Below are 17255 nucleotides of genomic sequence, written 5' to 3'. Positions count from 1 at the left end.
GGAAGAGCAAATGCAATTTACCTGTAGTTTTGCCTTGTGAAGTTATGTTGCTGTTGAAAAAATATTTTTTGGATGTGAGGGATTTAAACTTAAAAACTTAACTCTATTTAGATTGAAATTTCTAAAGCTGTAGCTTATTCAGAGTATTTAAAAAAGGAGGAGAAGGAAGAAAGACAAAGAAAAGTTCATCAGCAGGTCATCAGCATCCAGGAAGGCTACAGATTATTGTATCTCTTGACCCTTGAATATTATGTGCAGTTCTGGTTTTCCACATAAAAAAATAAAGAAAATAAATAAATAAAATTAGGAGAGGAACAGTAACAAAGATATAGGTGAAGATACTGGTAAAGAAAAGTAGAAATTTACTCAAGAGCACTGAAAAAGCTTTTCAGACTGAAAAGAGATATAACATGTAGTAGTGTATGTGCTAAAAGTCTAATAATTCATACATAGCTCAGACAATATGATCAAGGGAAGATTTAAGTTGTCTCAATACAAAAACTGGGGAGACATCAAATGAAAAGATCGGTTGTCATGGTTAAAGCATACTAATGGCAATACTTAATCATATGTGTAAAGTCTTTGTGCAGATCATTGCAGATACTGTGTAGCCCAGCAGTATATTTGTGGTTAGTGAAACCCATGGAAATAATATTAAGGTCTGTTAAAACAAACCTATCATCTCTGGCTCTGAAATCCCTGAACCGCAGGTCACCTTGGCTAGAAGTGTGCTCAGCTCTCTGACTCTGTAACTCCAAAACCAGCAATCAAATTCCCTCCAGTATAAGTGTATGTTTCCTGAGGATGACTGCACGAGACTGTGCTTCCTGTCCCACTGGGCACCCCCTTTCAGGGGGTGTTAATGAGTACCCTTGGTGTCCAAAGAGATCATGCCTTCAGCTGCCCTGTCCTCCTTGTGCCCTCCTCTGGAACACAAGAATTGAGGAAGTATGAGAGGATTAACTTGAAGGGAGGGTCCTATAAATGATAATAATGTAAAAGTAGGTAAAAATAAAATGTGAGTTGATAAAAAAGCTGAGTGTCTTATTAGCATATCTCCATTGTGGCCAAAGAACTAGATAAGGGGAAAAAATGGGTGAAATATCCCCATCACAGGAACTCAGGTGAATAAAGGAGAAACCACTGTTAACTTCATCGTAAGTGATTTCTAATCTCTCTGGATGATTCTATGATAGACAGAAAGACCGGTCTGACTGGCCTTACCTCAGAAGTAATGTTAAATGAGTTTAGAATTTCATAAGGAGAAGATAAAGCAATAGTGAACTAAAACACCTCATAAAATAACAATACAAAATAAAGTTAGGAATCCATTGAACTTTTGAGAATTAACCTTTCAATTTTGGCGAGGGAAGAAGGGAAGAATATTTAGAATTTCTGCTATATTTTTTATATATAAATGCTATAAACCATGCTAAATTTAGATGAATCTTAAAATTAGGAAACTGGAAGAGTCCATTGATACCTAGTGCCAAAATCCACAGCATTTCCAGTGCATTAAATACAAAGTTTTGAATCTTTCAGAAAAAGACTTTATTCCATGAAACAGCAGTGGAGAAATCAAATCAATGAGCAACAAATAATGTAGAGAGAAAGATTGTAAGGAATTTCACATCTGTAAGCAGAGAAATGGCAGAAAAGAAAAACTACCATTTGTGACACTCCTTTTTCTACAGGAGAAGAAAAAAGTTTCATAAGTCACAGCACTGACACCTGCTACATTAATTGTTACAGCAGGAAACATCAGAAGGAAATGTGATGTTTCCTGCTGCAGAGGCATTCTTGAAAAAGCTAGAAAGTGAATTGCATTACAAGTTGGGCTCCAGTAAGAATGAACTCACTGAGCTTGGAGAAATACCTTAAGACTGCTACACGGTAATGAAAATAGCTAATTGGAAAATAAGATTTAAAGGAATTAGGAGTCTCTGGAGGACAAGAAAAAGGGAAATGAGAAGACAAAAAAAAAAAAGAAAAAAAAAAGCAACAGAAAAAATTCCAGGTGAAAGACAGTTTTTAATGTCAACATAATTCATGGCATCATTATAGTAATGATATTGCACCCCAGGACTACCTGTTTCTCTCAGGTCACTATAAAAGAGTTTCTAGCCAGCTACCTCAGATGTAAATATTTGTATTGTATGTCTTATTTGTGTTGTATGTCTAGAATTAGGGGAGATAAATACTATGCTGGATCTTCAGCATACTTTAAAAGTTATAAACACTGGACTCTAGTCAAATTCTGAAGTCCTAGGATTTTTTTTTTTTTTTAACTTTTTTTTCTCTTAAATCTTTTTTGGGAGAAAACAAAACCAAAACCTCCAGAAAGGTGGTCTGAATAGTACTAAGTGTTAGCATTACTCTATAATAGCTTTACATTACTTTATGACAAGAAATTTTCAAGATAAAATCTTTAATCTAAATCAGAGGACAGACTTGAATCTTGTTCTCCCATGCTCACAGTCTGTGCCATCCCTGTTGGCATGTCTATGGACTCACCCCCTTCCCCATTTAGACCAGAAATGTCACCCTGGAGATGAAAAAGCATTGTCCAAATAATTTTCTGTTAAAGTTATTTCAAAACTAGCACAACTTCTCTCTCCCTCTCTGTTTCTCTCTCTCTCTCTCAAAAAGTCCCCTCAGCAAAATTAAATGTCCCTCAAAAACAAACAAACAAGCAAAACAAAGCAAACAAACAAAAACACTTTAATTGAAAAATCTTATGTTTGACCTTCCATGACACTTATAAGGCAAACAATGGAATGGTATGCAAGAGGAAACAATCAAAGGGAGATGAAAATTCTCAAGTTTGTAAGCTTCTGTAGATAGTCTAATATAACTAAGTCATCTGAGTCTAAGTGTGGAGCCCCATTCTGTGTGGACTCTTCTTGGTGCTATGGCATCGGATGGCACCTCAAGCAGCACCTCCGTCCTTAGCTAGAAAGGGAGCTAATCAGTTAGAATTTTTATCTCATTAAAGGTTAAATGACTGCAATTGTGACATATCATGAAAGAAGTGAGGATCGGCTCCCAGAGAGAAGACGTTGCACTGTTAATGCAGAAGCTGGCCAGCTCCTGTGATCTCAACACCATGCTGACATTTGGAGGATCTCTGATGGAACAAGTGTGTCCTTTTCCACGCTGTCTCTGAAGAAATTCTGTATTTACAGATGAGAACAGCTGTTGTACAGTTAGTGATATGAACTCATTGTTTGTTTTGTTGTTATCAATATGTGCTTTTCTGGGAGTATGCATCATTCTTCCTATGGCTTCATGACCTCTCTATTCCTCTCTCTCCAGATAGAGTTTAATTTCTCCTATTAATTACCCTTTTTTGGAAAAACAAAGGAAAAGATATTTCATTAAAATACAATGCATCACTGGGAGGAATCAACATTCATTTAATGGGGAATTATACATCTTGCTTTTGTGGGGACATAGTAGAGTTGGGATACTTCCAGTCTTAGACTCAGAGGGAAAGAGAACTGTCCTCTAAGTCTCTAAATCATATAAACTGTAACAGTTCTTCCTGCTGACATCCAAAGCCAATACTTACTGCTTGAAGGAGAGATACCCATAAAAAATTCATTTAATAATCTTATATCTTACTTTTTCTTGGAGTTGTCCTTACAACAAAACAGTAACGATGAGAAGAAAGAGTAAATATAGGTGCGGAAACCAGCAAGGTTCAGGAGGAAGCAGTAATGTGAACCATGGTAATAGCTCTTCCATGTAGTGCAGGGGTTTTCAATTATATATCTAAAACTTTGGGACTTTGCAGCATGAATAAAAATTTCAGACCAGCATAACATTAACATGGAACTATCATCAGAGGTTAAGTAACACAGTTTGACCCAGTTCCTTTTTACTTTTGCTGGAAAGATCATGCTTAATTTATTATGTTTTGACTTCACAGAATCACAGAATCACAGAATTTTCTAGGTTGGAAGAGACCTCAACGTCATCGAGTCCAACCTCCAACCTAACACTAACAGCCCTCCACTAAACCATATCCCTAAGCTCTACATCTAAGCGTCTTTTGAAGACTTCCAGGGATGGTGACTCCACCACTTCCATATAATATATTCTTCTTCATTTCAACAACTTTAAACAAAATCTATATACTTGGGGCAGGGTGATGGTTGTTTGCATTTCAGTTTTTCTTCTGCATTTGTTATCTATGTGCAAGAGGGTATCCCTAGGCCAACTCTGGGGAGAACATGAAGTTCCCTGTCACCTCATTGTAACATAGCAGTCATCACATTTAGCCTTGAATTTAAAGAAAAAATCCTTTCTAGTCTCTCAGTTGCTGTGAAAGTGGGCAAATGAGTGTATGATAATTAAACACTTTAAAATACAACCTTGTTTGTTTCTAGATCTTTTGTCTCTGAGGTTTGAAAAAGTAACAAGGAAAAGTATATTCAATTTTTTGTGATTTTTTTTTTCCTACAACGGGACAAGAGCTGTAACAAGTAAATGAGAAATCAAAAAGCTATTATTTCTATATAGACTATTACAAAATACTTATAATAAGAGACCTGAGAGAAATGCTTTGAAAAACATTGTTATCACATTTGAGGACATGAAAATAGTGTCCAAGTGCTAATTTATGCTGACTCCTTGCAGCCATGATACATAATAATAAGATAAAGTGAAAAGCTCTGGCCAGAATTTTCCTAAAAGGAGAGCACAGGCATGTTTCTACTTCATGTAGAAACAATAATGACATGTTGAAATTGTTCAATTACTTGTCAGCTTGAAACAACTGAAGGTGATGATCCTTGTGGGTCCCTTCCAACTTGGGATATTCTATGATTCCTGCCTATTACTGATTTTTATTTATTTATTTTTGTTAACTTATACTATTCCATGTTAAAACACCTAACATCCTCATAGAATATTTTTTTTTTGTTATAAATCTACTGATTTCATGTACAATAATAAACCCTTGCTCATAGGCTTCAGTGACAAGTGGTGCTTTCCACACCCGTAAATTATATTCATAAAGGATGGCTGAGGATAGCTGATCATGTATAATGGCTTCTACTGTAGCCCCCTGCTACAGCCAGGTATGGCTGGATAAATCTATGGTATTCAATTCTACTTTACAGCCACACTCTCTTCTGTGTGAATTCAGGTACCTGAATTCAGGTACCTTCATGCCTCACCTTAATCCTGAAGTTGTGGATTTCAGATTTCACATGCAGTCATGCAGTGCTCAGCTTTCTGGCTAGCTGTCTAAATAAAACAAGGACATGTCACAATAAAGATGTTTGAGATTAATACAGATCTGTAGAGGAAAGAAACATTTTATGGGAGAGTTCTCTAAATGAATACGTAGTATAAGGAAATGGACTGTACATTTCTGTGAAACCCCATTACCAAAGCATTGCATTTGGTTAACACTATGGACACATATGATGTGGGACAGTTTGTCCCTGCATTCCAGGATCTGACTAGAGCTCTGCAGTTTCACAGGATTACAGCCAGAAGTTATTGCCTCAGCTGTAGGGACAAGAATAGGGTCACTTGAAGGAGTTAGAGTAGGCATCAGTGTAGACATTAATACTTTGATATTGTGCAATCAGGTCTCTGTCATTGTAGGGTATGCTTCTTGGCTTTCTCTTCCCAACATTTGTTTTGTAAAATAGAGGTTGCATGCAGGGTAGCACTGGATAGAAAATAGGCAACTCGATTTCTTAGTGTATAGAAGTGAATGTGCTTTCTACTGCCTCAAATTGAGAGGAAGACTCTTTCTCTCTGTGCATTCCCCTGATTTTACTTCACATGTATCCAGGAACTATACTAGAGATGTACAGGTTTCCCAGTTCTTTCCTTCTTATCGCTAGTCCTTCAAAATCCCACATCAATGTTGCTTGCTGCCCACCATCCATTGCTCCCCATACTTTGACATTTTTTCTTCTATTTCCTTCCTCTTCCTGTTTCAAGAAGCCCCAAAGAAGTCTAAGCTGAAATGGTGCCACTGTGTGAATTAAGTATGATTAAAGGAAATATACTTTTTCCTCTAGCAGTATCTACAGGGTGGGGAAAAAGGGGTTCTGAGCCGTTAACCAATATGAAGTATGGTATGGTAAACCAGCCAAGTCATACAACACAAATGTTTCCAGCAGAGAAAGATATTTTGGTTACTGCAGAATTTTAGTTATTTTGCAGCACCCGTTATGTTGATTCACGAGTGTTTTCTTTTTGGAAAAACAAGCCAAAGAATACGCTTTGATTTGATGCGCAGATTGCATGGCAATGCAGTTCACTTGGCATTTTACATAGTGTCTGTGATTCTCTTTCCTCCTGTTTCCAGCTTGGAAAACACCATTCTGGCAAATGAGATCACTACATAGTTTCTCAGCTGGACCAGTATCTCTTTGATAGACAGTGTTTTCATTGTTGGAAGACACACCTGAAATGTTTCATTCTCCAAAGCAGGGACAGCCTATTGGAGTGTCCCTGCAGTGATTAGCCTATTCCAGCAACACTGCCTTTAGAAAGAAAATCTATATGCATCCTGAGGGAGCAGTAAGTTGTAAGAAATGTTGTAAGAAGGGAATGAGGGAAAGAAGTGAAAAAGAGAATACAAAGACACAGTAGTCATCACAGGCACAGCTGGGGAGGATGATGAAAGGGTAAAGAAGCTGCCTGGAAAACATGGTGGGTATCATGATAAGGCACTGTAAAACAGCCTATATAAAGCTCTTCTATTTAATTTGTGTTTAAGTTTTTAACTTGGCACATGGTTGAGTATGTTTATTAATACTTATTACTGGTCACAGTTGTGTGTTTAGTCCTTTTCTTTTCTACTGTTCACAGCATTTAATTTGGCACACTCATTTATTAAAAATTCATTGAAAATGCCTTTGCATTCATGGGCTTCAGTCTTGAGTGATTCATTAAAATGCTTACCTTCACTTCACCAATTCATTAAACAATTCATTAAAATGCCTGCATTCACTGAACCTTCAGATGATTTATTTTAATCTCCAAATGTGCACAGCGTTAAAATCCCTATACACAGCACACTAAAATTCCCATATGAAGCATGATAAAAGTTTTATAACATTGTATCTACCTCTTAATACACATGTTAATCAAAATTAAATCTTATTCAGAAAGTTGTACACACTGTTCACAAGTGGCCTTTAAACTTTAGAGAAGGTGTGGAATACATTCCTCTTTTTATTCCTGCTATTAGGTGTAGTGTCCCAAAATAAACTCTTCACTGGCTCATCAGTCCAGCCATCTGCAGACTCCTTTCCTTAATTTCACAAACGTTGAACAAGGCTCAGCAAAGAGCTGCTGTAAGAGCTTGGTTTGCCTTCTATCCGTCTAACAATCTTTCAAATGGACATCCAGCAGTCATTTTACAGCTACTTAAAGCCATGGTTAATGAATGACTTCCTCCCTGGCAAATGTCTCAGAGCAGCAGTAAGGCAGGAAGGTGAAGGGGAAGCCAGACTGGGCAGTGTGGCTATAAGCATAGCAATTCCACAAGGTACATAAAGGTTTGGCGTAGTGAGCCTTCAGTTTCTTCTTACAACAGAGGGCTTTCTAAAGATGGCATTATAGTCAGCCAGTGCCTGAAGCAGTACCTCCTTCTGCTAACAGACATAGAGGCCCAGGATGGGAAGCAAATAATGAAGATAGGTTCATTCTCATCCATGGCACCCTTTCCACTCACTAACCCCATGTGTTCAATACTCCTGTGAACAAGTAATGGCACATATCTCCCCAATAACAAGCTGAGTATTCTCTACTTATTCTTAATGATACCAGCAGTTAACTATCAATGGGTAGAAAAGAAAGGCAGGAAGGGTCTAGGCAGCAATAGCTACAGTCTTTGCTCAGGTAAATAGAAATCCCCTTCCAGTCTGCAGTACTGAAAATATTTTTTACCTCACAAGGTGTTTGAAGAAAAGATTGAGGAAAACCAGTAACAGACCATTCATTTTCACCTCATGTCCTTTCTTTCTATGCTCTGTCGTGCACCTCCAAATACCTGTTTGCATTCAAAACTTACAGATCTCTCACCAGGGCTTCTTGCATTCAGCCTCAAAAATGCCTTTAGAGTGATGGGATGAAACATGAAATATGCACACTTTGGCCTCCAGCTCTCAAAAATACTTTGTCTTCAGGTTGGCCTCCTGGAATATGTAATGCCAGATGCATATACAAGACATGTATAATACGATGTCAGAGCAAGGGGGCTTTGAAAGCTTGACCAGAAAAAGGAGTTCTTATTTCATAATGTCTCAATACTGCGTGGATGTGAATGTGAAAGAACATTAACAACAGGACAGCTCTGCGTGCACTGCTCATGCAACTGTCCTTGTGAGTCACTTGATGGTGTTTTGGAAAAGCTGGACAATATTTCAATTATAAACATGTGCTAAGAACAGAGATTTCTCCTCCAGATGAGTGCCTGAATAATTTATAACTGCTCTCTCAGTGAGACTCCCCTGTAATGTCATCTTATATAAATATTAGTTTTTGCAAACATAGGGATTGAAAACCATCTGGCTAACTCTAAATTTCTTTGCTTTGCAGTGATGGTAGTGTATCACTTATGAAGGGCAGTGCCTCTTATGGAAAGAAACATGGGTGTGAGGTGCACAGGCTTGGCTTACAATGTCCATTTCTGTTTGTCTCTGTTTGTTTTCTAATAGAAGATGTTAAAAAGACTTGAAATTATCAAGCATTACAATGCAAGAACCAAAATGTTTAGGGTAAAAAGTTTGATTTTAAGGAATATTAAAAGGTATGTTCATAGGAGAAACAAAGTAGGCAGGTTTAAATAGCCTATTGTCTCAGAAAAGACCAGAATAAATATGGTTCTATCATGTACAATTAAATACCCCATTGCATTTCTTTGCTTGGTGGTGAAATAAGAACAATTTAACATTTTGGAGGAAAAAACCTTCCATAGTATTAAACAGGTATAAGTCACATAAAGTATGGATATCCTTAGATTCAGACCAGAACATTAGGAACCAACGTAAAAAGAACAAAAATTTGTATTTGTCTCTTGCAAAAAATGCAAAATGATGTGCTTAATTTATTTATATACTGTGAACTGGATTTATATATTTATATATTTATTTATAGATATCTTTCTATTTATATAGATGGATATTTATAGATAGGCATTTATATAGATATATTTATAATCTGAGAACTGAAGAAATCTTTCATTGGTTGTTAATAATCATTATTTTCAGGCATCATTGAACAAGATGTGCAGTGAGCTGTAATTATTTTTCACAGATATGTAATCTATAACTGTGTAACAAAGTTTTCAAGAAGTTGTTCCTGGTCTAGATTTCCATAAAGTATAGTATCTTCCTAGCTATAGTTTTTAAAACCCAACCGAATTGGGAAAATGGTGTCATTTTCTGACTTCTCCAAACAGTGAGTGTGAAGCAGCATCCTTTCTGGGAAGCCTGGGGATGAATTATTCCCACTGGGTAGAATTGAGCAATGTTTTTGAATAGTTAGTTCATCAGAAATGCAATTTGGAGGGTACTGAAATGGCTTGTGACACATAAAGCCATGATTTCTGCCAAAAAAAAAAAAAAAAAGGGGGAGGGAGGGGGGAAAGAAGCGCTGGAAAATTTGAAAGGTTTAGCTTGGCCCTTTCCAAAACAAAACACAAATTTTAATTTTGAAGATGTTAGGAAAAAAAAAAAAAAAAAAAAAAAGAGTGTAAAAAACAACAAAACAAAACAAAACACAGAAGAGCTAAAGAACACCAAATAATTCAGTTCAACCTAACAAAATTGTTTGCTGTTGGTCAGTTGACAGGCAGAAAACTTGGATATAAGCAAACTCTCCAGGCAGTCTGTTCCCCAGAACAGCCAGTCCTGTGCTGGGCAGAAATGAGAGGGCTATTCCTTCTTACATTACTCCCTTTTAACCTTACTTCAGTTACCTCATTCCCAAAACTTTTCTGAGGCCATGATTATGCCTACCTGGGCAGCCTACACCGAGGAACCTTCTTCAGCAGGTGAGTTGGACCCAATGATCATTCAAGGTCCCTTCCAATCCCTACAGTTCTGTGATTCTGTGATTCTGTGATTACACTTCTGATTCATCTTTGTAGGGGTAAATGATAAAATTCTTGTATGAAGCACCATGCTCCCACTCCTCTCTTCCCTAAACAACTGTCAAAATCTCTGCCTTCAGGGTCAGAGGATTAATCTAACCAGTACCACCACCTGTATAGACTTGGACATGGAGATTCACAGATTGGACATTATAATCTTACCCTGAAAATGTTTCTTTACATAGAAAAAAGGATGTTGGTCTACCCCACAAAACAACTGAAAAAACTCACTGTCCAAACTTGGTTAGTGAGTATGGTTATTTTGGCAAATACATGTTTTTGAAGATTGGTATTCTTTCCTACATAGATTCATACATGTTCAGCAGTCAGATGTTTGCACCAGTGACTGCTGAAACTGCTTTAAATATCTTCTCTGCTGCTTCCTTTGGTGGCTTGAGGCATGCAAATATATTTGTTCTCTCAGCCTTCTTCTGAAGCGTATTTGGTACACGAGAGTTCTCACTTCCCCATCCTTATATAGGCAGTGTTTTCCTCCTAATGCTGAAAAGAAAGTCACATTTGTAACATACCTTTATTTGCATTAGGTAGCTTTTTTGCAATTATAACTGTCAATGATGCCAGGTCAAGTATCTCCCACTGAAATATAACAACAAACCCATTCTTTGCAGTCTAGATGCATTTTTGCAGCATGGACAATTCTTTGTTCTGCAGATCAGCAGAACATTCTTTACATTTTCTCATTCACCTTCCCTGTCAGCTCTCTGTGTTGAAAGTGATGGCATAGGATGTCCTGGGCTCAGACTCCTCTCTCACTGCAAGCATATAGTTTAACAAACCATTGAATCTATTCTCTCTCACAGTACTATGAAGAGTTTTCTGGGAGCTAACTGATCTCTTCACAACATTTTGCAAATCAACTAAAATTTGTGCTTGGCAGAGCAGTATCCAAAAATACCTTGTTGTTGATCACATGCTATTAATACTTCTTGCTTTCAGTCTTGTATTGTTTTTTTTTTGTTTTTTTTTTTTTTTTTTGTTTTTTTTTTTAATTCTGTGTCAATCTGGAAGTTTATATGTGAAAAACAGATCATTCAGTTGTTTATGTAAATATAAAGTTCAAATTCACATAAGAAAGTAGTTATTTCCAGAACTAAACAGAGCTAATAAGAACTATGAAAGTTTCTATTAAATTTTATTTTTACCAATATATCAAGTCCTGCATTTGAATATAAGGTTTATTGTGTATAGAGATATATTGCATATTAATTTCCTCCAGATATGCCCTTAGAGGGATCATAAATCTAGTCTTTCAATCCATCCAGAACCTTTACTTTAAGTGCCTGCAATTTTTCATCTTGATGGCAGTGGGGATAATCCAAAGCCCAGTGAAGTCAACAGGAGTCTGTTTCTCAAGTGTTTGGAATCTGTATTGCTTTATTTTCTTTAGGCAAACTGTTCATATTATAGCTAAGTAGGTCCATCATCATTATATTTTTCAAGTTCCTTGCTAAAGCCTAATTCCTGCTATGAGAGTAAAATGTCTAGGCACTATTTAAACAGGAGAATACAACTTGTACAGTGTATCTCTGGAGTGAACTCAAGTGGCATTTCTATAGACACAAGTATCACCACAATCTCTTGAGAATTCTGTGAGTGCATGAAATAGAAGGCAAGCAATAGAAATGGATGGCAAGCAATAGGTGAGAAATAACACCTCCAGCTACCCATCCTGCAGTATATATATATATATATATATATCTTTTAAGAGTCCTTATAAGTGTTATTTCTACTGTGTATGCTGAAGACATTTTGAATGGACAGAGAAGATTATAGAAAATTTTCTTTAGAGAAGTGTCAATTATAACTGTCAGTGATACCAGGTCAAATATCTCCCACTGAAATATAACAGAAAACCCCTTTGCAGTCTATATGCATTTTTACTCTTCACTGGCATAGACTTGTGAAAGATGGCTTTCCCATAAGGAGAATAGTACCTTACCCTGCCTTTTCAGCATGTTACTCAAATATCCTAGTTCCCATAACCAGTTTTCTAGATGCTGTATGGTTGTAAGGTTGGTTTTGTTTTGATTAGGTTGTTACTTGCACATAGTGTCTTCATTTGATAGCTGTCAGCTGCCCTGGGCAGAGAGCGTATGGTATTTCAAAAACTCCCAAAGTGGCATACTAGATGCATAATGCCTATCTGAGACAGGACAATCACCTAAAAATTATGGCAGAGCTTGACAGAGAAAAGATTTACTAGGTCACCTAGTCCATGTTCTTATTCCTCCCAGCAGGGATTATTAAACATCATGCAGTTCTATTTTAAGGATCCAAAGCAACAGATTTAAACAGTTTCCACAACTTTGAAGTTTTCCTTCATTTATAAGTTTAATTTCATCCTGTTGTGCCTACTTAATTCTTGCTGTAGTGTCCAGCATCATCTTGCTTCCCTGGCTAATTCTATGTTTCAGCATACGTATTTGCCAAATTTTGAACTGCAGCTACTAGGGAATAAAATAATTTTGAGATTATGACCCCTCAGACTGTCATAACTCTTGCTTTCTAACAGCTGGATGTATCACTTCTTCCCATGTTTTTTCCCTCTCTCTGCCTTTGCCCTTGCCCTTGCCCTTGCCCTTGCCTTTGCCCTTGCTCTTGCCCTTGCCCTTGCCCTTGCCCTTGCCCCTTGCTTTACCCTCCCTTTCAGACTCACTTGTAGCTTATGTTACATTTAAGCAGGTGAAAGCAGTTCTCCATGATATCAGATATCTTCCAGCCAGGATTTGCCTAAAAATCTGTGCTATCCAGATACTGTGCTGTATAGTCTCTCCTTAGATTATAATTATATGATGCAGAAATCTGTGTGTTGTGTTCCTAGTGTTATGAAGGAGGCAGGGCAGAAAAATCACAGATGTCCCTTCAGACTATAGTTCATATGTGCCTCATGCATTTCTATAGCACCTTATAAAATGAAATGGACCAAGTTTCTTGGCCAAGCAGCAATACTTGTTAAAACTATTAAAATTAACAAATGAGAACAGCAATCTAAGTTCTAGAAAGACCTTCAAACACTTAATGCTGTTATTGTTCATTCTCTCCTTAAACAAACAAAATTGCTTTACTGAACTGCATGCTGAGCCTTACTCCCTCCCACAAAGAGAATCCAGACACTGTCATGTAACCATTTTCTTTGTCCAATTTTGTCATAAGTGATCACCAGATAGAAAAGACATTAGCTAGGTTTAAAAATATTTTTCTTTTACACTGTAAGTAATATGGCTTTCAAACTGAGTTTTCAGAAAGGGCTGATCATATCTCAGCTTGCCTGGCTTCCTAACTGCCATCAGGATGTTTTTGTTCCAGTTGGCTTTGAGACTTGTTCTATCATAACTTCACACGAGAGCACTTGGTTTTATGCTGAAAGATGTTGATGCTTTAAAGTTTTGTAAGGACAGCAGCAGCAGCTGCTTCTGCTTCCATGCCAGGAGACAAATGCCCAGCAGGTGCCCAGACCCTGAAACATATCTTAGGGATAGAGAGTTAGCCAGAAAATTTTCAAGTGTCAGGGCAGGGAAGAACGTGGTGATTTAGACACTTCACTTTGAGATACTTTCTAGAGAGCTCCTACCACATTTCCACTGCTTACATGACTTTCCATGCCTAAAGAAAAATGGTTTCTACATCCTTTTGTTACTTGAAAGCACATTAATTCTTTTCATCTCACAAGAATATGCTGATATACAGTGCACTTTACATATAATGATCTGTCTGTAATTGCATCTCGACCCTGTGGTACTGTAAATTCAAATTCCTGTCTGGCATCCTGCAGTGCTTTTGGTCACTGGTTTTCTTAACCACTCATTGTTGCCCTCTTTATTGCTGAGGACCATCAGTTTTCACCGATTTCCAAGATATTTTACATAACTTTTCACTCTGCTCTCCTCACATCTATATTTTTCCAGACTTTCTACTTTTGCTGACTGAAAGTTTTGGAAAAACTTTTCATATTTCTTAAACTTTCTGAAGTTCTTTTCCACACATTACGTTCTTCTGTCCATCTAATTTACTGCTGGTATGACTGAAGACTGATGGTGACTGATAATTGAGCTGAACCTGTTTATGTGTATTTTCCCCATTTCTATTTTACTCTATTTCTATTTCAGAGGGGAAGAGTTAAATATTTTTTGCTGTTTCTGTATTGGCAAGGACCACATCTCCTCAGCACTGGTTTTGCAGATGACATTTTGCCTATGGCATATCCAATCATCCTCTTCATGAACTGAGCCTTTTTATCTCTGCAAAGATACAAGAGAAGCAGCCATGACAGTTTACTAATTAAGTCAAGGGCAAGTGGCTCTAGTATCTGACTTACATGCCATGCTGTGCTGCATGTTACTGTGTTCTCAGAATATTTTTTATGCAGACAGTCAAAGTAGGTATCAAAAGATATACTATAAAAAACACATTTGTGATAGTTGTAGATGGGTTAAAAAACAACATGTTACAACTGGATTAAAGAAGAATCTGTAGGACCTTATATACAGTTACCTAACTCAATGAGTTAAGTGAAAATATGCTGTGCAGAGCTTAGGTATTATTTTGCCAAGCATTCAGCCTGGTATGGGATCCTTGACACAAAGGGCTTATATGAGAGCATGACCATGACATAGGCTGGGGTGGGAATTTCTGGAATATCAGGGCTCTTTCATGGGAGCAGACCAGCTTTGCTATGACCAAGTGATAGTTTGTTCCTGCACCCCATTTCCTAAGAGTTGTTCAATATAATCTGAAAATAGTAGCACAGGGTAGCAATGAGCTGGTTGTTATTAGCATAAGTAGCAGAATTTGAGCACAGAAGTGCCTTCACCTTGTTCCTCCCTTCCAGGTTTCTGCTCAAGTGTCTACCACTTCTGTTTATGCAGAGAAATGTCCTTGCTCTCCAAGAAATTTGAGAACAAAAAAAAAAAAAAAAAAAAGGAATGTGATTATAGTAAGTGTAATTCAACAGAAATGATAGGGAGAGGACTGAACACCCAGCACAGTGATATGTCACTGCCTTTTCTTAGTATACCTTAGTTATCCTAGGATAACTGGATGTGTTTCCTGAGTATCTCAAGGGTCTGGAGTATCCTGTCTTTTAAAAGTCTTTTTTCAGCTGTTTTCCAATTTTCCTTTCCTCTACCTCAGAGCAAAAAATAAAAATAGGTTAGAGAGAGCTTTGCTTTCCATGGGGGTTGGAGCTGGAACATGTTAGCATGCTTTTTACCCACTCCCAGCATTTCTTTCATTCTTTCCACAAGTCCAGTGCTTTCTCTGTTTTTCAGAATCCTCAGCACTGAAGCTATTCAATGGTAGATATTTTCATATTTTAGGACTTAAAAATAGAAGCAGCTTTAATGAATCCAATATGTCTAGAGAACAAACATTATGTTTTCCGATATCCTTTAGGGAACACTACTAACTTTAGGTTAGTATACTATTTGTAAACATCCACACCCACTGCTTTGCACAGAGTAGTGCATTTTCTGATCACAAAATAAAGTAATAGTTGAGAAGGAGTATCTATTAACTTCCAAAGTCACTTTTGAAAGACTATATTGTTGTCAATTTATGCCCATGTCCTACTCATGTTAAAAAATAAGTCACGTGAGTCAGAACAACCATGTCTCCAGCTATAAAGAACTGTCTGGTAGGGTGTTGTTTCTGACAATGGACTGAGTAAGAAAATGCAAGAATGTAAGGAGCACTTGCTGTTGAGGAAGGGGAACATGAAAAGGAGACCAATAGTAGCTGTGTTTGCTGAATTATGGGCTTTGGAAATAAGGTGCTGCTGGACATCACCATACGCTTGAGAGAGAGAACTTAGAAGTAAGTGCAATTGAAACATTTAAGAGCTGGTGTTAAACTAAATCCAGCTGTCTCTGTGGTAAAGTCTATTTTGAAATTAAAGGTCTACAGATTTTCAGTATCACTCAGTTCCAAAAGGGATGTTGATGTAATAAAAATATTAAAACAAGCTGGAAGTTTCTTTAAGGCCTACTGTTCAATGAGAAATTTTGCTTGGAGAACAGAACACAGAAATTATTGTTTTTTGTTTGTTTGTTTGTTTGTTTTTGTTTTGTTTTGTTTTGTTTTGTTTCAGTTTAACAGCAAGGTGAGGTTGAATTAATCCAACTCAATGTTATCAGGAATATTTTCAAGGCAATCCTCTAAACCTGCATATTGGCCTAAAGTAAAAATACATCCTTTCTATCAGATTTCATTGAAAATCACTTGCTTATTGCTCTTTTAGTAAGATTTGTGTCCCTACCCCTTGTTCAGAGGTGTTTTGAAAGCTGTACTCTCTAAGGTAAATGTTGGAACACAGTCTGCTTTAGTCTGCAATTACTTGGTGCAGTAGACCTGAGAAAAGTCAATGTCCTGTTCATATTTCCTCCAAAAGGTACCTTAAAAAGAAATAAAACTGACAAAAGGAGTTTCTTCTTTGTTTGCATGAAAACCCCAGTCCTTTTGATTTACCGCTGTATAGTTCAATGTATATATATATATAGGTTATGTGGTCAGCCAAGGCTTGGAGCCTACACAAAGGCACTATTACTATATGTATAAGCTCAAAATAGTCTTGTATGCATATGCTATATTTATATGATTATCCAGCAACTTAGCATTCTGCTACACTAGAGCTTACTCAGAAGACCATATCTCAGTGTGCCATATGACAGTCAAAATAAACAAGAACAGTAACTGATATTGGCTAGAGAATTACAAAACTGTTTATTTTGTTCCTTTAACACAGCAGCATCTTCTCTGACATTTCTCCTGTACATAACCTGAGTAGGGAAGAGAAACTCCCACTTCTTATTTCAAAATCTGAAAAGAGAATATGTCTGTTTATGCTACAGTGAGCCCATTACTGCGAAAAGCAAAAGATAATAACAATGTGAAAATTAGACAACCATTTCCTTTGTATCTTACAAAAAGTATGTATTAAAACACAACTGTCATAATGATTATGACAATTAAATGTTGATTATGTGTTACATACAATATGCTTTTAATTTTGGAATCCGAAATAGTATTTATATCAAAACATAACATTAGAATCCTTCCTTCAAATATAAGATGTTGTAAATAATTTTTCAAATTAAAACCTCTCATATTT

Source organism: Aythya ferina, assembly GCF_964211825.1.
Source record: "Aythya ferina genome assembly, chromosome: 3".
NCBI classification, from domain to species: Eukaryota; Metazoa; Chordata; class Aves; order Anseriformes; family Anatidae; genus Aythya; species Aythya ferina.
This window is presented reverse-complemented; position numbering follows the sequence as displayed.